General features: G+C 49.9%; 1 long non-coding RNA gene across 1 annotated transcript; it reads right to left on the bottom strand.

The window, feature by feature from the left end:
* Positions 1-12,887: 12,887 nt before the first annotated feature.
* On the bottom strand, positions 12,888-15,332 carry LOC129706175 (uncharacterized). Its single transcript, XR_008725016.1, has 2 exons — positions 15,208-15,332; positions 12,888-14,913 (listed from the first exon to the last, which is right to left on the bottom strand). It is a non-coding gene; the product is annotated as an uncharacterized LOC129706175 (long non-coding RNA).
* Positions 15,333-23,694: the final 8,362 nt, after the last annotated feature.

Genomic DNA, 23,694 nt, shown 5'->3' with positions numbered 1-23,694 from the left:
GTGGTAGAACTCACCGTCGCGGTTGGGCGCTCTGGGGTGACTTCACCGCGCGAAATGCCCTGGAGAGGGGTACAGCGTCATATGCTTGGTCTGGGAAGGGCTCCACTTCACCGAGAAGGGAGTTCTTGGACGTCACTGCGCAACATCAATCGGTCTGGGGAGGCCGACGTCAACGGGTACGATCTGTCTGGGGCACAAAGCCATCTTTTTTTTCTTTCTTTTTTTTAATCTAAGCTGACTGGGCCGCTCCTCCTACACCAGCCTCCCATTGGTCAGTTCCTCACACCCCCACGTGGGGCGACTCCCTACTCGCAGCCTCCCATTGGTCAGTTCTCCACAGGGTCGCAGCAGCGGCCTCCCATTGGTCAGTTCCTCGCTCCCCACGTGGGGTTGAGTCGCAATAGCGGCCTCCCATTGGCCAGTTCCCACTTATCCCACGTGGGGCCGCTTCAGCAACTGCCCAATGGGAGGCCGCGCTCGGAGCGGGCCCCACGTGGGGGGGACGCGGGCGACCAATCACACGACGCCGTTTGTGGGCGGGAGCCCCGCGCGACCGACGGGTTTGAACGTCAACGGTTTAAACCGCCGCTCGGCCCCGCGTGTGGGGGCGGGGCGGAGGCGGGGCGGCCAATGGGAGGCTGTTGCCGGGCAGATCACGGCGGGTGGGGATGGATGGAGGAGGAGGTGGTGATACTCGTGGAAAACCCCCTTCTTCATCCCTCCCCCTCGAGGCCTCGCTCACTCCCTCCACTCTCCCTGAAATCCCCTCCTCAAAACAACCCTCAAATCCCTGCAATCTCCACGTGGGGTAGGGTCGCAGCAGCGGCTTCCCATTGGTCAGTTCCCCACACCCCCACGTGGGGTCACTCCCTAATCACGGCCTCCCATTGGTCAGTTCCCCACACCCCCACGTGGGGTAGGGTCGCAGCAGCGGCTTCCCATTGGTCAGTTCCCCACACCCCCACGTGGGGTCACACCCCTAATCACGGCTTCCCATTGGTCAGTTCCCCACACCCCCACGTGGGGTCAGGGTCCAGCAGCGGCCTCCCATTGGTCAGGTCCCCACACCCCCACGTGGGGTCACACCAGCAGCGGCTTCCCATTGGTCAGTTCCCCCACACCCCCACGTGGGGCAGGGTCGCACCAACGGCCTCCCATTGGTCAGGTCCCCACACCCCCACGTGGGGTCACACCCTAATCACGGCCTCCCATTGGTCCGGTGCTTCGACGCTGGGAACTGGCCAATGGGAGGCCGCTGCTGTGATTCTACCTCACGTGGGGTCCTGCAGGAACTGACCAATGGGAGGCCGCTGCTGTGATTCTCCCCCACGTGGGGCAAGCGGGAACTGGCCAATGGGAGGCCGCTGCTGTGGTTCTCCCCCACCCCACGTGGGCAAGCGGTAACTGGCCAATGGGAGGGCCGCTGCTGTGGTTCTCCCCCACGTGGGGTGGGGATGTGAGGGAACTGACCAATGGGAGGCCGCTGCTGTGACCTACCCCCACGTGGGGCAAGTGGGAACTGGCCAATGGGAGGCCGCTGCTGTGGGAGTTGCCCCACGTGGGGGTGTGAGGAACTGACCAATGGGAGGCTGCGAGTAGGGAGCTTCCCCACGTGGGGTGAGGAACTGACCAATGGGAGACTGCACGTGGGGGGTGTGGGAACTGACCAATGGGAGGCCGTCACTAAGGAGAGGCCCCACATGGGGTAAGGGGGAACTGACCAATGGGAGGCCGCTGCTGTGGTTCTCCCCCACGTGGGGTCCTGCAGGGACTGACCAATGGGAGGCCGCTGCTGTGATTCTCCCCCACGTGGGGTCCTGCAGGAACTGACCAATGGGAGTCCGCTGCTGTGATTCTCCCCCACGTGGGGTCCTGCAGGAACTGACCAATGGGAGGCCGCTGCTGTGATTCTCCCCCACGTGGGGCCTGCAGGAACTGACCAATGGGAGTCTGCTGCTGTGATTCTACCCCACGTGGGGCAAGCGGGAACTGGCCAATGGGAGTCCGCTGCTGTGGTTCCACCCCACGTGGGGGGTGTGAGGAACTGACCAATGGGAGTCCGCTGCTGTGGTTCTCCCCCACGTGGGGTCCTGCAGGAACTGACCAATGGGAGTCCGCTGCTGTGATTCTACCCCACGTGGGGTCCTGCAGGAACTGACCAATGGGAGGCCGCTGCTGTGGTTCTCCCCCACGTGGGGTCCTGTGAGGAACTGACCAATGGGAGGCCGCTGCTGTGGTTCTCCCCCACGTGGGGTCCTGCAGGAACTGACCAATGGGAGGCCGCTGCTGTGGTTCTCCCCCACGTGGGGCAAGCGGGAACTGACCAATGGGAGGCCGCTGCCGCTGCTGTGATTCTCCCCCACGTGGGGTCCTGGATGTGAGGAACTGACCAATGGGAGGCCGCGGTTGGAGCGCCCCCCCCCCCCCACGTGGCGGGCGACCAATCACACGACGCCGTTTGAAGGTCAACGGTTTTAACCGCCGCTCGCGTGGGGCGAGGGGGCGGGGCCAGGGGGGGCGGATCTGGGCCAATGAGCGGCTGTTGCCGGGCAGATCTGGGCGGAGATGGAGATGGAGAAGGAGGAGGAGGTGGTGGTGAGCGGGAAAAAAACAGCTGGAAAACTCGTCCTTCATCCCCTCCCCTTCTCACTCCCTCCCTCCCTCTCTCCAACACCCTCAAAAATCCCCCCAAATCCCTGCTGTTTCCCTCAAAAAAAACCTCACTCTCTCATTTCATCCTAAAAAACCTCAAAACCCATTAAAAAAAACCTAAAAATCCATCAAAAACCCTTAATGTTATAACTTAAAAACCCCTCAAAATCCCCCCCAAACAATAACCGTCAAAAACCAGCAAAACTGCTCAAAAAACCCCATCAAAAACCAACAAAAACCAATAAACTGCTCAATAAAACCCTCAAAACCCCATCAAAACCCCATCAAAACTGCTAAAAAAAACTGCTCAAAAAAAACCCTCAAAACCCATCAAAAACCAACAAAACTGCTCAAAAAAACCCCTCAAAACCCATCAAAATCCATCAAAAACCAACAGAAACCCTAAAAAAACACCTCCAAACTCTAAAAAACAAAAGGAAAACCCTAAAAGAACCCACAAAACTCCTTAAAACCTCCCAAAACTCCATAAGAAACCCTCAACAACCCATCAAACCCATTAAAAACCATCAACAAATCCTAAAACCCCCTTACAGAAAACCTCCAAACCCTTGAAAAACCCACAAAACTACTTTTAAAAAATACCCCCACCCTCAAAAACAGCTCGATAAACCCTCAAACCCACCAGAATCCCCCCCAGAAGCCCTCAAACCACTAAAAAACACACAAACCCACTTCAAAAGCCTCAAAATCCCCCCATAAGAACCCCCCAAAAACCCTCAAACCCCTTAAAAACATCAAAAACCCTAAACAAAAACCTCCACTCATTAAAAACACCCTCACTCTCTCCAACCCCCTCATATCCTCCTCAAAAAACTCCTCAAAACCCTAAAAATCCATCAAAAACCCTTAAAGGTATAACTTTAAAAAACCCTCAAAATCCCCCCCCCCCCCGAACAACACCAAAAACCACCGCCAAAAACCAACAAAACTGCTCAAAAAAACATCAAAAAAAACAAAAAAACCAAAAAACAAAAAAAAACAAAACTGCTCAAAAAAAACCAAAAAAACAAACAAAACTGCTCAAAACACCCATCAAAAACCAAAAAAACTGCTCAAAAAAAACATCAAAAAAACTGCCCTCAAAAAGCATTGAAAACCAACAAAAACCCTCAAAAAAAAACAAAAACAACACATCGGTGAGGCCAAAAAAACTGGAAAAACCCCTTACAATTCTGGAAAACAAAACAACCCTCAAAAACTCCAAAACCCAAAAAAACCTCAAAAACAACCAAAAAACCCTAAAAACCCTGGAAAAACAGTGTACAAAACCTCAAAAAAAACCTCAACAAAAACCCCAAAACTCCTCAAAAACCATAAAAACCCTGGAAAATCCTCAAAAAACACTAAAGAAACCATGAAAACCCCCCTGGAAACGGCTCAAAAAATTCCAACCTCAAAACCCGGGGTACAACCTGGACTACCCCTACAAAAAACAACCCTCAAAAACTTCAAAAAATTCTGGAAAACACCCCCTGAAAAACCCCTAAACCCCCAAAACTTCTGGAAAATCACCTACAAAACTGAAAACGGGCTAAAAAATCCATCAAAACTACAGTGTACAAAAACCCTGGAACAATGGGGCACAAAACCTGAAATCCCCAACGTCCCCCCCCCCCAAACAAAAACAACCCTCAAACAAAAACTGGAAATCAAAACAAACCCCTCAAAAACCCTCAAAACCCTCAAAATACCTCAAAACCCATCAAAACATCAAAAATCTCCTCAAAACCCTCACAAACATCAAACCCTCAAAAAACCATCAAAAAAAACAATTCCTCAAACCATCAAAAACCTGGTCGCCTCAAAAACCATATAAAAAAAAAATCTCAAAAACCCTCAAAACACCATCAAAACCCTAAAAAAACATCAAAAAAACCATCAAAAAACCCTCAAAACCCATCAAAAAACCAGCAAAACTGCTAAAAAAAAACCATCAAAAACCATCAAAAAACCATCAAAAACCATCAAAACTGCTCAAAAAACCCTCAAAACCCCTCAAAAACCCTCAAAAAACCATCAAAAAACCCTCAAAAACCATCAAAAAACCTCAAAAACCATCAAAAAACCATCAAAACCCCATCAAAAACCATCAAAAACCATCCAAAAAAATGCCAATAGACCTCAAAAAAAATCAAAAACCCTCAAAAAACCCCTCAAAAACCTCAAAAAAAACTCAAAAAACCATCAAAAAACCCTCAAAAACCTCATCAAACCCCCTCCGTCCCCTCCAAAACCCCTTAAAAACCTTCAAAAAAACCTCAAAAAATCCTCAAAAAACCCCCTCCCTCTCTCCACAAAAAACCCCTCAAAAACCCTCTCAAAAACCCTCTTCTCCTCCCCCCTCGACAACTCCTCTCTCCTCTCTCACCTCACCTCACAAAACCCTGAAAACTGCTAAAGAAATCCAAAATCCATCCCCTCCCCCCTCCACAAAAACCCCTCAACTCTCCCTCCTCAAATCCATCCTCTCCCTCTCCTCTCCCTCCCCCTCCGGTCCCCTCCTCCCCCCCTCCCTCTCTCCCCTCCTCCAACTCCCTTCTCTCCTCTCCATCTCCCATCAGCCCTCAAACCCCTCTCTCCTGCTCTCTCTCTCCTCCCTCTCTCCTCTCTCCTCTCCCCCTCTCTCCATCTCTCCGTCCCTCTCTCCCCCTCTCCTCTCTCTCCATCCCTCTCCATCCCTCTCTCCCCCTCTCTCCTCTCTCTCTCCCTCTCTCTCTCCCTCTCTCTCTCTCTCTCTCTCTCTCTCTCTCTCTCCCTCTCTCCCTCTCTCTCTCTCCTTCTTCCCCTCTCTCTCTCCAACCCTTTCTGTCGTCCTCTTTCCTCTCTCTCTCTCTCTCGTTCTTTCTCCCTCCCTTTCTCTCCCGCTCGCTCCCCTTCTCTCTCTCCACCTCTCTCTCTCCTCTCTCTCTCTCCTCCTCTCTATCTCCCTGTCTCTCTCCTCTCCCCTCTCTCCCCCTCTCTCTCCTCTTTCTCTCTCCCCCTCTCTGCCTCTCTCTCCTCTCATCTCTCTCTCTCTCTCCCCCTCTCTCTCTCCTCTCTCCTCTCCCTCTCTCCCCTCTCTCTCTCTCTCTCCCTCTCGCTCCCTCTCCCCTCTCCGTCTCTCTCCTTCCCTGCCTCTCTCCCTCTCTCCAGACGGCCAAGACAGACGCGGACATCGTGGTGACTCTCACCACCCCCGGGGATGCACACGTTGGGGATCCCGAGCATCGTGATCGACCCGACCGCTGCCCCCATCACGCCGCGCCTGAGGGGCCCGATGGTCGTCTCCAAAACCCACCTGAGGACCATGGACCACGACCCTCGCATCAGCTGGATGAGCTTCTGGGCAGAGAGAGAGGCCAAGAAAGAGAGGGCAGAGCAAGAGAGCAAGAGAGGGGCAGAGAAAGGGCAGAGAGAGAAGGGGCAGATACAACATCTCACGTCTCACCTTCAAGGAGAGAATGCACATGGAGCTGAGAGATCTCGGGGTGAGAGAGAGGCCAAGAAAGTGAGGGCAGAGCAAGAGAGCAAGAGAGGGCAGAGAAAGAAAAGGGCAGAGAAAGAGGCAGATACAACATCTCACGCCTCACCTTCAAGGAGAGGATGCACATGGAGCTGAGAGATCTCGGGGTGAGAGAGAGGCCAAGAAAGAGAGGGCAGAGCAAGAGAGGGGCAGAGAAAGGGCAGAGAGAGAGGCCAAGAAAGAGAGGGCAGAGCAAGAGAGCAAGAGAGGGCAGAGAAAGGGCAGAGAGAGAAGGGGCAGATACAACATCTCACGCCTCACCTTCAAGGAGAGGATGCACATGGAGCTGAGAGATCTCGGGGTGAGAGCGCAGAGAGAGAGGCCAAGAAAGAGAGGGCAGAGCAAGAGAGCAAGAGATGGCAGAGAAAGGGCAGAGAGAGAAGGGGCAGATACAACATCTCACGCCTCACCTTCAAGGAGAGGATGCACATGGAGCTGAGAGATCTCGGGGTGAGAGAGCGCAGAGAGAGAGGCCAAGAAAGAGAGGGCAGAGAGAGAACGAGAGAGGGCAGATACAACATCTCACGCCTAACCTTCAAGGAGAGGTCCTTCCGCAGTTGTACAGGGCCCTGGTGAGACCACACCTGGAGTATTGTGTACAGTTTTGGTCGCCTAATTTGAGGAAGAACATTCTTGCTATTGAGGGAGCCCAGCGTAGGTTCACCAGGTTAATTCCCAGGATGGCGGGACTGTCATATGCTGAGAGAATGGAGCGGCTGTGGGCTTGTACACTCTGTGGAGTTTAGAAGGATTAGAGGGCATCTCATTGAAACACATATGAGATTGTTAAGGGTTTGGACACGCTAGAGGCAGGAAACATGTTCCCGATGTTGGGGGAGTCCAGAACCAGGGGCCACACACACACACACACACACACACACACACACACACATACACACACACACACACACACACACACACATACACACACACACACACACACAGTTTAAGAATACGGGGTCGGCCATTTAGAACGGAGACGAGGAGAAACTTGTCCACCCAGAGAGTTGTGAGTTGTGTGAATCTGTGGGATTCTCTTGTGTTGGGGGCTATGGGTGAGTGGTGGAGGTGGAATATTGAGTTGGGGGCTATGGGTGAGTGGTGGGGTGGAATATTGTGTTGGGGGCTATGGGTGAGTTGGAGGTGAATATTGTGTTGGGGGCTATGGGTGAGTGGTGGGGGTGGAATATTGTGTTGGGGGCTATGGGTGAGTGGTGGAGGTGGAATATTGTGTTGGGGGCTATGGGTGAGTGGTGGAGGTGGAATATTGTGTTTGGGGCTATGGGTGAGTGGTGGAGGTGGAATATTGAGTTGGGGGCTATGGGTGAGTGGTGGAGGTGGAATATTGTGTTGGGGGCTATGGGTGAGTGGTGGAGGTGGAATATTGTGTTGGGGGCTATGTGTGAGTGGTGGAGGTGGAATATTGTGTTGGGGGCTATGGGTGAGTGGTGGAGGTGGAATATTGAGTTGGGGGCTATGGGTGAGTGGTGGAGGTGGAATATTGAGTTGGGGGCTATGGGTGAGTGGTGGAGGTGGAATATTGAGTTGGGGGCTATGGGTGAGTGGAGGTGGAGGTGGAATATTGAGTTGGGGGCTATGGGTGAGTGGTGGAGGTGGAATATTGAGTTGGGGGCTATGGGTGAGTGGTGGAGGTGGAATATTGTGTTGGGGGCTATGGGTGAGTGGTGGAGGTGGAATATTGAGTTGGGGGCTATGGGTGAGTGGTGGAGGTGGAATATTGAGTTGGGGGCTATGGGTGAGTGGTGGAGGTGGAATATTGAGTTTGGGGGCTATGGGTGAGTGGTGGAGGTGGAATATTGAGTTGGGGGCTATGGGTGAGTGGTGGAGGTGGTGCCCGAATATATTGAGTTGGGGGCTATGGGGTGAGTGGTGGAGGTGGAATATTGTGTGGGGGCTATGGGTGAGTGGTGGAGGTGGAATATAGAGTTGGGGGCTAGGGGTGAGTGGTGGAGGTGGATATGAGTTGGGGGCTATGGGTAGATGTGAACATTTGGGACTGAGATGGGGAGAAACTGCGTTTTATCATTAATATTATCTAAATGTCTGTCCCCTAATCTCGTATTAGGTCTCTCTCTCTCCCTCTCTCTCTCCTCTCCCCTCTCTCTCTCCTCTCCCCCCTCTCTCCCCCTCTCCCCCTCCTCCCCCTCCCTCTCCCCCTCTCTCCCCCTCTCTCCCCCTCTCTCCCCCCCCTCTCTCCTCTCTCTCTGCTCTCTCTTCCCCTCTCTATGGCTATTTATCTGTCTCTCTCTCTCCCCTCTTTCCCCCTCTCTCTCTCTCCCCCTCCCTCTCCCCCTCCCCCCCCTCTCTCTCCCTCTCTCCTCTCTCTCCCCTTCTCTCCCCCTCTCTCCCCCCTCTCCCCCCCTCTCCCTCCCCTCTCCCTCTCTCTCACCTCTCTCTCGCTCGCTCTCTCCCTCTCTCCCCCTCCAGCATGTGTCTCTCTCCCTCCTCTCTCCCCCCCCCCTGTGAGTGTCTCTCCCCCTCTCTCCCCCTCTCTCCCCCTCTCTCTCTCATTCTCGCTCTCTCCTCTCTCTCTCCCCCTCTCCCCCTCTCTCTGTCTCTCTCTCTCCTTCTCTCTCGTCTCCTTCTCACATCCCCTCTCTCTCCCCTCTCTCTCCCCCTCTCTCCCCCTCTCTCTCTTCCTCTCTCTCTCTCTCTCTCTCTCCCCTCTCTCTCTCTCTCCTCTCCTCTCCCCTCTCTCCCCTCTCTCTCTCCTCTCCCTCTCTCCTCCCCCTCTCTCTCCCTCTCTCCATCTCTCTCCGCTCTCTCCCCTCTCTCCCCTCTCTCCCCCTCTCTCCCCCTCTCCCTCCCCCTCTCTCCCCTCTCCCCCCATCTCCCCCTCTCCTCCTCTCTCCCTCTCCCCGTGAGACCCCCTAAAGTGGGGAGCATTCTTACTAGCCCCCCAGAAATGGGGAAAATCTCACAGGGACCCCCTAAAGTGGGGAGCATTCTAACTAGCCCCCCAGAAATGGGGAAAAACTCACAGGGACCCCCTAAAGTGGGGAGCATTCTAACTAGACCCCCCAGGAATGGGGAAAAACTCACAGAGACCCCCTAAAGTGGGAAGCATTCTAACTAGACCCCCAGAAATGGGGACTGATCGAACTGGGACCCCCTAAAGTGGGGAGCATTCTTACTCAACCCCCAGAAATGGGGACTGACTCACAGAAACCCCCTAAAGTGGGGAGCATTCTTACTCAACCCCCAGAAATGGGGACTGATTCACAGGGACCCCCTAAAGTGGGGAGCATTCTTACTCAACCCCCAGAAATGGGGACTGATCGAACTGGGACCCCCTAAAGTGGGGAACATTCTTACTCAACCCCCAGAAATGGGGACTGATCGAATTGGGACCCCCAGAAGTGGGGAAAGACAGACGGGACCCCTAAAAGTGAGGAATAACTCATGGGGATCCCCAAAAGTGGGGAGCAACCTTATAGACCCCCAGAAATGAGGTACGGATCTCCTGGGACCCCCAATACTGGGGAACCAGCAACCCGGGAAATTCTGGCGATCTCTCTCTCTCTCTCTCCCCTATTAAGGGGGTCTCACCCTCTCTCTCTCTCTCTCTCTCTCCCCAGTACGTGATCTCAGGATCGTTGGCAGTTCACTACATCCATTCACGGAATACAATTCACGTAAGTGACGGAGGGAGAGAAGGAGGGAGAGAGAGGGAAGAGATAGATAGATAGATAGATAGATAGATAGATAGATAGATAGATAGATAGATAGATAGATAGATAGATAGATAGATAGATAGATAGATAGATAGATAGATAGATGGATGGATGGATGGATGGATAGACAGATAGAGAGATAGATAGATAGATAGATAGATAGACAGACAGACAGACAGACAGACAGATAGACAGACAGATAGACAGACAGATAGATGGATGGATAGATAGATAGATAGATAGATAGAGATATAGATAGATAGATAGATAGATAGATAGATAGATAGATAGATAGATAGATAGATAGATATAGATAGATGGATGGATGGATAGATGGATGGATAGATAGATAGAGAGAGAGAGAGAGAGAGAGAGAGAGGTGACTAACTTCCGTCCTTTCCACAGAGGGATAGTATGGCGATGAAGAATGAAGAACGGGTGGATGTTGGACTGACGAGATGGAGGCAGCTCCAAGAATCAAACCAGCGGCCTCGAGCACTAACTGTGTTATAGTCTCAATACAGTGGATGATATAGACAGAGTCTTCGACTGTGGAGAGGAGGGGAGGAGAGGAGAGGGGAGGAGAGGAGAGGGGAGGGGAGGGGAGGGGAGGGGAGGGGAGGAGAGGGGAGGGGAGGAGAGGGGAGGGGAGGGGAGGGGAGGAGAGGAGAGGGGAGGGGAGGAGAGGAGAGGAGGGAAGGGGGGTGATGAGAGGAGAGGAGGAGAGGACAGGAGAGGAGAGGAGAGGAGAGAGGAGAGAGGAGAGAGGAGGAGAGGGGAGGAGAGAGGAGGAGAGGAGAGGAGAGGGAGGGGATGAAACTCTCACCTCAGTCTTAAATGGCCTCCCCTTTATTCTAAGGCTGTGGGCCCCTGGTTCTGGACTCGCCCAACATTGGGAACATTTTTCCTGCATCTAGCATGCCCAGTCCTTTTATAATTGTATATGTTTCTATAAGATTGCCCCTCATCCTTTTAAACTCCAGTGAATACAAGCCTAGTCTTTTCAATCTTTCCTCATATGCCAATTTTGTTAGTCCTTGCTGTCTCCTCCCCTTCCTCAACCCTCCTGTTGTCTCCTCCCATCCCCCAGCCTTCGGGCTCCTCCTCCTTTTTCCTTTCCGCCACCCCCGATCAGTCTGAAGAAGGGTTTCGGCCCGAAACGTTGCCTATTTCCTTCGCTCCATAGATGCTGCTGCACCCGCTGAGTTTCTCCAGCTTTTTTGTGTAACCTTCGATTCTCCAGCATCTGCAGTTCCTTCTTAAACACTGTGTATACTCCACTGCGTTATCTCTTCAAGATATGCCTACCTTGAAGAAGTTCTCCTCTTCTCTCCGGAGACAGTTTCACAACCTCCTCTCTATCTGTTCCCCATCTGTGATCCCCCCTGCCCTCCAACTGTACAACCACATCCTTACCCAGACTCGATACCACAGCCACATCTGCTTCCTCGGGGCCTGCCTGCGCCTCCATCTCATACCCCATGGCTTCCAGCTCCAGTTCCCTACCTCCCAGTTGGGACCCCAACCGGACCATCGGTACCGATCCTTCGAAATTCAATGGGCTGACGTGTAGTACGCAACGGAACGTCACGGCCGCCATTTGTTACAGCGACACTCGACTTCCGGTATTCCACCCGCTGTGATTCAAAGCAAAGATTATAGAGCTCCGCTATAATCTTTGATCCAAAGCAAAGATCCTCAAGTATCTTGTAGCGGGAACAGACCCCTCCTTTGTGTAGTTTCCCTTGCATTGTATTGCTTTAACACACACTGCAAAAAATTAAATTTAACGTATATATATTTAATATATTTATATGAATGTGTGTCTGTGTGTGAGAGGCAAGTTAGAGATAATAGTTTATTCTCATGTATCAGAAGCAACTTTGATTTTAAATCATCACTATTAATTTATTTGTCTTGTAAGATGATATACATAAACCATAAAGGCAATTATATATATAATTATATAGTAATAATAAATATATGCATATATATATATTTATACACACACATATATACACACATACACAAATGCACATACATATTGATACATTTATATGCATACATATATACACATATATAAACATATATATATATATATATATATATATATATATATATACATACGTATATACACACATATACATGCATATATACACATACATGCATATATACACATACATATATATTTATATATATTATCATTTTCCAACGATCAATAGATTTACGATCAGCTCCTGTGGATTGGAGGATAGCTAATGCTATCCCACTTTTCAAGAAAAGGAGCGTGAGAGAAAACGGAAAATTACAGACCAGTTAGCCCGACTTTGGTGGTGTGAAAGATGCTGGAGTCAATTATTAAAGATGCAATAATGGGGCATTTGGATAGCAGTAAAAGGATCTGTCCAAGTCAACATGGATTTATGAAAGGAAAATCATGTTTGACTAATCTTCTGGATTTTTTTGCCACAAGGCTTGGTGTTGGGGCTGCAACTGTTTACCATATATATTAATGATTTTGAAAAGGGAATTAGGAGCAAAACTAATGCATACATACCTACATATGTACCCATGCGCTGCTGTGACCCGAGCCCCGGAGATTCGGAGGCTCCAACCGCAGGCCTGGCAGACAGTAATATCGGAGCCTGCGGGTCCCTGCTGGGAGACCGCTTTTCGGGGCTTCCGCAACGGCAAATTATTCCGCCCGAGTAGCGGGGGTCGAGGATGACCTGGAGCGGGGCCTTACATCATCGCCCGGCGTGGCTTAAATGGCTGCGGCACTTTTCTAGCGCACGCCGGGGGCTCCAACAACCTCTATGAGGTTCAAGTGACAAATAAATTGTATTGTGTATTGTGTATATTTAAATTAATCTGGCAAGTTGGTCAAATAACATGGGCACCTTCTTGCTTTTTTTGCGACATGGATTTTTTAAATGTGAATGTCTCATATCAACACATTTGTGGGTCAACAGTATTTTGTATCAACCCCCACAATTTCAAATAATTCTCAATTGAACTTCTTAAACAGGAAAACAATTTTTATTTACATCATTTTGTGCACGACATATACAGGCTTGCAGAATTTGCAGAATTTAGAATATCAGATAATCAATAAAAGTGATGTCACATTCTACACATTTCAAACAAAGGACAAAATTTGCAGCTTATACACAATCAATAGACTAAGTGGGACCCGTTGGGATAAGATTTACACAATTCACATTATTCTGTGCGCGAGTTATACAGGGTTGCAGTTCAGCATATCAGCTAACCAGTGAAAGTGATGTACAATTTAACGTATGTAACACAATGATAGCCCCACCCCTGCTTCACCAAACAGCAAAATGTCCAACATAGATACAATAATAAATAAATCGCCATTCGCATTATATTTGTGCAGTTAGCAAATCACAATTTCACACAATGTACATAAGAGGGCAGTTATTTCACAAATACTCCGCAGTTCGGTGTAGATCATGTCCAATGTCGACATCTGAAATTACAGAAAATATCTGCAGTCAATATGCTCTTATTCTGCATTAAATAACAGAGATGTAGAAAGAAAATGCTCTTGAGAAGATTTCTACAAGGATGTTGCCATGAGGACTCAACTATCTGAGCTCAATGAACTAACCAGAAGTAATAAATGTTTTCTTACCTTTCCTCCTTAATGGGGAACCTGAAGAAAGACAAGTCGTATTGCCCACATTGCCGATTGCCGATTGTTTTTTGCAGGAGTGGTCCATCTTGAGCACATGGTATTGGTGGTAGGGTGATCACATGGATAGAAAATTGATTGGTAGACAGGAAGCAAAGAGTAGGAGTGAACGGGTCCTTTTCAGAATGGCAGGCAGTGTCGAGTGGAGTGCCGTAAGGTTTGTTATTGGGGCCGCAACTGTTTACCATATATATTAATGATTTGGAAGAGTGAATTAGGAGCAACACTCGCAAGTTTGCAAATGACACAAAGCTGGGTGGCAGTGTGAACTGTGAAGAGGATGTTAGGAGGTTGCAGGGTGACCTGGACAGGTTGAGTGAGTGGGCAGATGCATGGCATGTGCAGTATACTATAGATAAATGTGAGGTTATCCACTTTGAAGGCAAAAACAAGGGGGCTGATTATTATCTCAATAGATTTAGGTTAGGTAAGGGGGATGTGCAGCGAGACCTGGGCGTCCTTGTACACCGGCCACTGAAAGTTGGCTTAGAGGTACAGCAGGCAGTAAAGAAAGCTATGGAATGTTGGCCTTCATAACAAGAGGATTTCAGTATAGAGAGTGAAGAGGTTCTTCTGCAGCGTAGGTTTACGAGATTGATCCCTGGGTTGGTGGGACTGTATATGAGTAAAGATTGAAAAGACTAGGCTTGTATTCACTGGAGTTTAGAAGGATGAGGGGGAATCTTATAGAAACATATTAAATTATTAAAGGACTGGGCAAGCTAGATGCAGGAGAAATGTTCCCAATGTTGGGTGAGTCCAGAACCAGGGGCCAGTCTTAGAATAAAGGGCAGGTAATTTAAGACTAAGGTGAGAAGAAACTTTTTCACCCAGAGAAATGTGTGAATTTATGGAATTCCCTGCCACAGAGGGCAGTGGAAGCCTAGTCACTGGATGGATTTAAGAGAGAGTTAGATAGAGCTCTAGCGGCTAGTGAAGTCAAGGAATATGGGGAGAAGGCAGGCACGGGTTATTGATAGGGGACGATCACCCACGATCACAATGAATGGCGGTGCTAGCTTGAAGGGCCAAATTGACTCCTCCTGCATCTATTTTCTATGTTTCTATGTTTGCTCCACTATAGGATCTGTGCAGAGGCCGAAGGGAAGATCCTATCTTTGGGCAGAAGCAAGATACTCCCACAGAGTATCCATTCCTGCCCATTAGGTTCCCATTGTGATGAAGAACACGCAGGCATGAAAAGTGGAAAAATGATTTATTAAAGTTTAACATCTCTTAAAATATAACAACATTTTAAATGTCAAAGATGAGTATAATTCTTTCTTGCTGTGCCTCTTGTTGCTGCTCACTGCATCTTTATGTCTCTTTGTTGTTGATAAAAAAAAGAGACAATTTCAATAGACAGAGATTCAGCGGTCAGACTTTAACAAAGAAAATCTGATAATTTATATCAGGTCATCATTCAATGAAGCACACTTTTATAAAAGCACGCATATATACAAACACACAGACTCACACACATCTATACACACACACACACACACGCACACACAGACTCGCACACACACAGACTCACTCAAATGTTTAAAGCCTCCTGTAGAGGCTCCTGCTGTTGAAGCAAATACGTGCTTTAAATAACGTCCAACAATAACACTCACCATTGACAGAGTAGTCAGCTCTCTTGAATTATTCAGCGGTGTCTTCACTCGGTGCCTTCTGCAGTCAGCGCCATCTTGCCACGAACCTGAAAGTACCCACTCAGCACCCCATTGCCGCCTTCTCCCATCCGCATACTGTTGCGACGACTTTAAGAGCCAAGCCAATCCGTCAAACTTTAAAAGCCAAGACAATTTGGCAAACACTTTGCAAGTAGCCAACACATTTGCTGACGAGTCTTTAAAAGCCAAGACAATTTGGCAAACACTTTGCAAGCAGCCAACACATTTTCAGAAGAGTCTTTAAAAGCCAAGACAATTTGGCAAACACTTTGCAAGCAGCCAACACATTTTCTGAAGAGTCTTTAAAAGCCAAGACAATTTGGCAAACACTTTGCAACCACATCAAGGGGGCTTGCCGTGGAGTAATATAGTAATATAGATAAATAAATCGTCATTGGCACGATTTTGTATGGGTAACAATCAAAACTACGTAGATAAACAACCTGTGCGGACCAACTGGCTGGAGTTTTTACGGACATTTGCAATCTCTCACTTCCGAGGTCTGAGGTTCCCACCTGCTTCAAAAGGGCATCAAAAACCTAGACCCACTGCAGTTCGCTTACTGCCACAACAGATCAACGGTGGACGCAATCTCGCTGGCCCTCCACTGTGCTCTGGACCACTTGGACAACAAAAACTAATATGTCAGGCTCTTATTCATTGAGTACATCTCGGCATTTAATACATACATCCCCTCCAAGCTGGTTACCAAACTCGCGGAAGTGGGTTTCTGCGCATCCCTCTGCAATAGGATCCTCAACTTCCTCATTCTCAGACCACAGTCTGTTCGTATTGGTGGAAATGTGTTAAGACTCGATAACTATCAGCACGGGAGCACCTCAAGGCTGCGAGCTCAGCCCCCTGCTGCACTCACTCTATATTGATGACTGCATAGCCAGTCATAATCCGAACTCCATCATCAAGTTCGCTGATGACACCACTGTTGTGGGACGTATCACTGATGGGGATGAGTCAGAGTATAGAAGAGAGATCGAGCAACTGTCCATATGGTGCCAGCACAATAACCTGGCCCTCAACACCAGCAAACCCACGGAAATAATTGTGGACTTTGGAAGGAGTAGGATGGTGACCCACAGTCCCGTTTATATCAACGGGTGGATGGTTGAAAGGGTCAAGAGCTTCAAATTCCTGTGTGTGCACATCTATGAAGATCTTTCCTGGTCCGAGAACACTGGTGCAATTATTAAGAAAGCACATCAGCGCCTCTACCGTAGAAGATTACGGAGAGTCGGTTTGTCAATGAGGACTCTCTCTAACTTCTACAGGTGCACAGTAGAGAGCATGCTGACCGGTTGCATCGTGGCCTGGTTACGCAACTTGAGCACCCATAGAGTAAGACTACAAAAAGTAGTAAACACTGCCCAGTCCATCATCGGCTCTGAACTCCCTTTCATCGAGGGGATTTATCGCAGTCTCTGCCTGAAAAAGGCTGGCAGTATCATCAAGGACCCACACCATCCTGGCCACACACTCATCTCCCTGCTACCTTCAGGTAGAAGGTACAGGAGCCTGAAGACTGCAACAACCAGGTTCAGTGATAGCAACTTCCTCACAGCCATCAAGCTATTAAACTTGGCTCTGACAAAACTCTGAACATTAATAGCCCAGTATCTGTTATTTGCACTTTATCAGTTTATTTATTCATGTGTGTATATATTTATATAATGGTGTATGGACACACAGATCTGTTTTGTATTCAATGCCTACTATGTTCTCTTGTGCTGAAGCAAAGCCAATAATTTCATTGTACCAAGAGTGACCATAATATGGTTGAGTTCTTCATTAGGCAGGCAGTGACTAGTGGGGTACCGCAAGGCTCAGTACTGGGACCCAAGCTATTTACAATATATATTAATGATCTGGATGAGGGAATTGAAGGCAATATCTCCAAGTTTGCGGATGACACTAAGCTGGGGGGCAGTGTTAGCTGTGAGGAGGATGCTAGGAGACTGCAAGGTGACTTGGATAGGCTGGGTGAGTGGGCTAATGTTTGGCAGATGCAGTATAATGTGGATAAATGTGAGGTTATCCATTTTGGTGGCAAAAACAGGAAAGCAGACTATTATCTAAATGGCGGCCGACTAGGAAAAGGGGAGATGCAGCGAGACCTGGGTGTCATGGTACACCAGGCATTGAAAGTAGGCATGCAGGTGCAGCAGGCAGTGAAGAAAGCGAATGGTATGTTAGCTTTCATAGCGAAAGGATTTGAGTATAGGAGCAGGGAGGTTCTACTGCAGTTGTACAGGGTCTTGGTGAGACCACACCTGGAGTATTGCGTACAGTTTTGGTCTCCAAATCTGAGGAAGGACATTATTGCCATAGAGGGAGTGCAGAGAAGGTTCACCAGACTGATTCCTGGGATGTCAGGACTGTCTTATGAAGAAAGACTGGATAGACTTGGTTTATACTCTCTAGAATTTAGGAGATTGAGAGGGGATCTTATAGAAACTTACAAAATTCTTAAGGGGTTGGACAGGCTAGATGCAGGAAGATTGCTCCCGATGTTGGGGAAGTCCAGGACAAGGGGTCACAGCTTAAGGATAAGGGGGAAATCCTTTAAAACCGAGATGAGAAGAACCTTTTTCACATAGAGAGTGGTGAATCTCTGGAACTCTCTGCCGCAGAGGGTAGTCGAGGCCAGTTCATTGGCTATATTTAAGAGGGAGTTAGATGTGGCCCTTGTGGCTAAGGGGATCAGAGGGTATGGAGAGAAGGCAGGTACGGGATACTGAGTTGGATGATCAGCCATGATCATATTGAATGGCGTTGCAGGCTCGAAGGGCCGAATGGCCTACTCCTGCACCTAATTTCTATGTTTCTATGTTTCTATTATTTTCCAACGATCAATAGATTTACGATCAGTTCCTGTGGATTGGAGGATAGCTAATGCTATCCCACTTTTCAAGAAAGGAGCGAGAGAGAAAACGGGGAATTACAGACCAGTTAGCCTGACTTTGGTGGTGTGAAAGATGCTGGAGTCAATTATTAAAGATGTAATAATGGGGCATTTGGATAGCAGTAAAAGGATTAGTCCAAGTCAACATGGATTTATGATTTTACAATGCATTTAAGCCTCTCCCATTTTTATGAGATGAATTCCTGGAATATGTAAGAAGTTTATTGTAACCTAGTGCTACTTGCCTGAACAATGGATGATATATCACTTAAATGCAATTGTTTTCAGTTGTGTGGAGAGACCTGTATATTGAAAATGCGTTTTGGCTCTAATATGTCAATTTACCTTAAATGTAGAAGAGCTTATTAAAATCTTCTTACAAAGACCATTAAGTATTTTCTATCTATCCTCTTTTGGACCCAAGGCATAGCAGAGCTGCCAACTCTCACGAAGAGGTAAGGGAGGGAGAGATGGAAGGGAGGGAGAGAGGGAAGGGAGGGAGATCGCGAAGAGAGGGGGAGAGAGAGAGAGAGAGATCGAGAGAGAGATCGAGAGAAGAGAGGGGAGCGAGAGATCGAGAGGAGGGGAGAGAGAGATCGAGAGAAGAGAGAGGGAGAAGGGGGGAGAGGGAGAAGGGGGGAGAAGGGAGAAGGGGAAAGGGGGGGACAGGGAGAAGGGGGGAGGGAGAAGGGGACAGGGACAAGGGGGAGAGGGAGAAGGGGGAGAGGGAGAGTGGAACGATAGCACATTATAACGCGCAGCCGTCCCATTCCGACCAAAGATTATAGAGCAGAGCTCCACTAGTATCTTTGATTGCGGCCGCCGCCACCGAACCCCCCGACCCACCATTGCACCCAAAGATGATAGAGCAGAGTTATATAATATTTGATTGCACCCTTCTTCACGGCGGGCTTGTGATCTTTGCTTGTGATGTCTTGTACGTATGTGAGTGTTGTTTGCTATGTCCCTATGTTCGAGGAATATAATGGGTAACAGCCGCCCATTCTCGGACTTGAATCTGAGCTCGAAAAATCTCCTGGTCACTGGACCTAATGTGTCCGCGGGCCATATTGTGGAGACTAATCCCATACAAAACAAAACCAAAAACGTACAGAAGTGTTAAAATTGTCTTTATTATTGTGGTGAGTAAAGAACTATTAAAAATAAGTCTAATAACTTTCTAATGTACCGACAAACCAAGTTTCCCAATGGCCGTTGATGGGAGAACAGAAAATAACATTTTCACGACAGAATATCGACTGAAAATAATAAAAATATTTTCTCACCTTTCTTTTTTATTGGGGAACCTAAAGAATGACAGCTCTGGTCGTTTAGATTTACGATTAGAACAGTTGATAGCGGAGCAGTGAGATGTAGATTTAGCTGAGGACGCCATTACAGCCCAATAAATGCTTAACAAAATGGCGTCGACGGTCACACACGTCATACTACGCGTTTTTCGAGGAGTGGTCTATCTTGTCCCTCTAGGATCTTTGCTCCCGACGGCCCGCAACACCCGCAGACTCCGGGCCCCGACTCCGGCCTACATCGCCTGCCCGAGTCCCGCGACACCCGCCATCTTGGCCACGAGGAGCGCCTTCAATACTCACCAGGACGCTGCCTTCACCGACCTCCACGTTGATGCTGCCGCCGACCCTCCCCTGCCCACCGATGACGCCCAGCCTCGCAGCTTCGGTAACTCGGACTTTCTTCCCCCCGCCGATTCCTCCGACCCTCGCCGCCCTCTGGGACAGCCTAGCCTCATCGCCGCACTGGCCCTACCCAACGTCGCCGTCGCACTGGGCCTCCCCAATAACGCCGCTGGACCCGACCTACCGGGCAGCGCTGTCGGACCCGACCTATCGGGCATCGCCGCTGGACCGGGGCTCTCCCAGCATGGCCGCTGCACCGCACCCGACCCATCTCGTCGCTTTCCCGGGCTGGCCGAGCCGTGCCGCCCCGCCGACCATCCACCCACCGGGACCTCCAACACATCGCCCGCGGACCCCGACTCAACCGCCCATCGACTCCGAACATCGGGTCCGCTGACCCGCACCACTGGACTCCCACCATCGGGTCCGTTGACCCTCGCCACTCCACCTCCCTCCAACAACCCACAGCCGTCGCCTTACCTGGAGCCTGGACTCTCCACTGGGCCTGAAGCCTTCACGCTGCTCACTCCCACTCTCCTGGGTTTGACTCCACTGGGTCCTAGTGCCAGTCGACCCAGCCTGGTCTACCTCAGTGGCAGTTCGACTGAGTCTTCCCCCACCCCCTCTAACTGTGTGACCCCTGCTCTTCTCACACCACAGCCCTCTCATCCCCCACCCCCCTGACCACCCATCACCCCCCCACCACACATCGCCTCGTCCCCAGTCCGCCCACCTGCCTTCCTCCTGCCCCAACCCCCATCCCTGTCGGGTGTTCACCATCCCCCCCGACCTCCCCCTCTCCAACACCGAATGGTCTGTCCTCAACAGAGGTCTTACCTTTGTCCCCCCCCATCCCCACATCAATGAATTCCGCGCCCACCACGACTTGGAGCGCTTCTACCATCGCCTCCGCCTCACAGCGTACTTCCACGGGAAGGAGTCCTTGCCCCCCACTGATGACCCCTTTTCCCGTCTCCAACGCACCCCCTCCTCGTGGAACCCCCCTCGTGGCCAATTTCCGGCTTTAGAACTTTTCATCAATAACTGCCGTCGCGACATCAACCGCCTCAATTTCTCCACTCCCCTGTCTCACTCCAATCTCTCACCACATGAACGTTCTGCCATCGACTCACTCCGCAACAACCCAGATTTGGTTATCAAACCCGCTGACAAGGGAGGTGCCGTGGTAGTCTGGCGCGCCGATCTCTACAAAGCTGAGGCCACACGCCAACTCTCGGACACCTCCTCCTACTTACCCCTGGACCATGACCCCACTGACGAGCACCAGGCCACCATCTCCAGCACCATCACCGACTTCATCCACTCCAATGCCCTACCCGACCGAGCCTCCAACCTCATCGTTCCCCAGCCCCGCACAGCCCGATTTTACCTTCTCCCTAAAATCCACAAACTTGACTGTCCCGGAAGACCCATTGTCTCTGCCTGTTCGTGCCCCACCGAACTCATTTCCAAATACCTTGACTACATCCTATCACCCTTGGTTAAGTCCCTCCCTATCTATGTTCAAGACACCTCAGACACTCTCCGTCGTCTCCGCGCATTCCATTCTCTAGCCCCTCACCCCCTCATCTTCACCATGGACGTCCAGTCACTCTACACCTCCATCCCCCACCACGATGGTCTCAAAGCCCTCCGGTTCTTCCTCGACCAGAGAAGCAACCTATACCCAGCCACTGACACTCTCCTCCGCCTAGCGGAGCTGGTCCTTACCCTCAATAACTTCACGTTCGACTCCTCCCATTTCCTCCAAATACAAGGCGTAGCTATGGGCACACGCATGGGCCCCAGCTATGCCTGCCTATTTGTCGGTTACGTCGAGCAATCCTTGTTCAATACATACCAGGGCCCCATCCCCGACCTCTACCTCCGCTACATCGACGACTGCTTTGGTGCCACCTCCTGCACCCGCACACAACTGACTGACTTCATCCACTTCACCACTAACTTCCATCCGGCACTCAAATACACCTGGACCATTTCCGACACTTCCCTACCATTCCTTGACCTCACTATCTCCATTGCAGGTGATAGACTTCTGACCGACATCCACTATAAACCCACTGACTCCCATGGCTATCTGGACTACACTTCTTCCCACCCTGCTTCCTGTAAGGACTCCATCCCTTACTCCCAATTCCTCCGTCTATGCCGCATCTGCTCCACGGATGAGGCGTTCTACACCAGGACATCTGAAATGTCCTCATTATTCAGGGAACGGGGGTTCCCCTCCTCCACCATAAATGAGGCTCGCACCAGGGTCTCTTCCATACCCCGCAACACTGCTCTCTCTCCCCATGCCCCCACTCGCAACAAGGGCCGAGTCCCCCTAGTCCTCACCTTTCACCCCACCAGCCGTCACATACAAAAAGTAATCCTCCGTCAGTTTCGCCACCTCCAACGTGACCCCACCACTCGCCACATCTTTCCCTCCTCCCCCCATATCTGCCTTCCGCAAAGACCGCTCCCTCCATAACTCCCTTGTCAATTCTTCCCTTCCCTCTCGTACCACCCCCTCCCCGGGCACTTTCCCTTGCAACCGCAAGAGATGCAACACTTGTCCCTTTACCTCCCCCCTCGACTCCGTTCAAGGACCCAAGCAATCGTTCCAGGTGCGACAGAGGTTTATCTGCATCTATAACATATATAACATATAACAATTACAGCACGGAAACAGGCCATCTCGGCCCTACAAGTCCATGCCGAACAATTTTTTTTTTTCCCCTTAGTCCCACCTGCCTGCACTCGTACCATAAACCTCCATTCCCTTCTCATCCATATGCCTATCCAATTTATTTTTAAATGATACCAATGAACCTGCCTCCACCACTTCCACTGGGAGCTCATTCCACACCGCCACCACTCTCTGCGTAAAGAAGTTCCCCCTCATATTACCCCTAAACTTCTGTCCCTTAATTCTGAAGTCATGTCCCCTTGTTTGTATCTTCCCTATTCTCAAAGGGAAAAGCTTGTCCACATCAACTCTGTCTATCCCTCTCATCATTTTAAAGACCTCTATCAGGTCCCCCCTTAACCTTCTGCGCTCCAGAGAATAAAGACCTAACTTATTCAACCTATCTCTGTAACTTAGTTGTTGAAACCCAGGCAACATTCTAGTAAATCTCCTCTGTACTCTCTCTATTTTGTTGACATCCTTCCTATAATTTGGCGACCAAAATTGTACCCCACCTCTTCCAACCTCTTCCAACCTCTTCCAATCTCTTCCAACCTCATCTATTGCGTCCACTGCTCTAGATGTCAGCAGATCTATATCGGTGAGACCAAGCGGAGGTTGGGCGATCGTTTCGCCGAACACCTCCGCTCGGTCCGCAATAACCAAGCTGACCTCACGGTGGCTCAGCACTTCAACTCCCCCTCCCACTCCGTCTCCGACCTCTCTGTCCTGGGTCTCCTCCATGGCCACAGCGAGCAGCACCGGAAATTGGAGGAACAGCACCTCATATTCCGTTTGGGGAGTCTGCATCCTGGGGGCATGAACATCAAATTCTCCCAATTTTGTTAGTCCTTGCTGTCTCCTCCCCTTCCTCACTCCCCCTGCTGTCTCCTCCCATCCCCCAGCCTTCGGGCTCCTCCTCCTTTTTCATTTCTTGTCCCTGCCCCTCCACCCCCGATCAGTCTGAAGAAGGGTTTTGGCCCGAAACGTTGCCTATTTCCTTCGCTCCATAGATGCTGCTGCACCCGCTGAGTTTCTCCAGCTTTTTTGTGTAACCTTAAATGCTGGGTATTATCTGTGCTAAGGTAAAATTGGCTGGAATACTTACAAAATTAGCACTGAATGGTTAGGACGCGTCTGTGATAATTCTAGGACTGGAATCTAAA

This window comes from Leucoraja erinacea, chromosome 19, assembly GCF_028641065.1.
Source record: "Leucoraja erinacea ecotype New England chromosome 19, Leri_hhj_1, whole genome shotgun sequence".
NCBI lineage: Eukaryota > Metazoa > Chordata > Chondrichthyes > Rajiformes > Rajidae > Leucoraja > Leucoraja erinaceus.
Note: the sequence above shows the minus strand (reverse complement) of the source record. Positions and strands in the feature narration are given on the sequence as shown.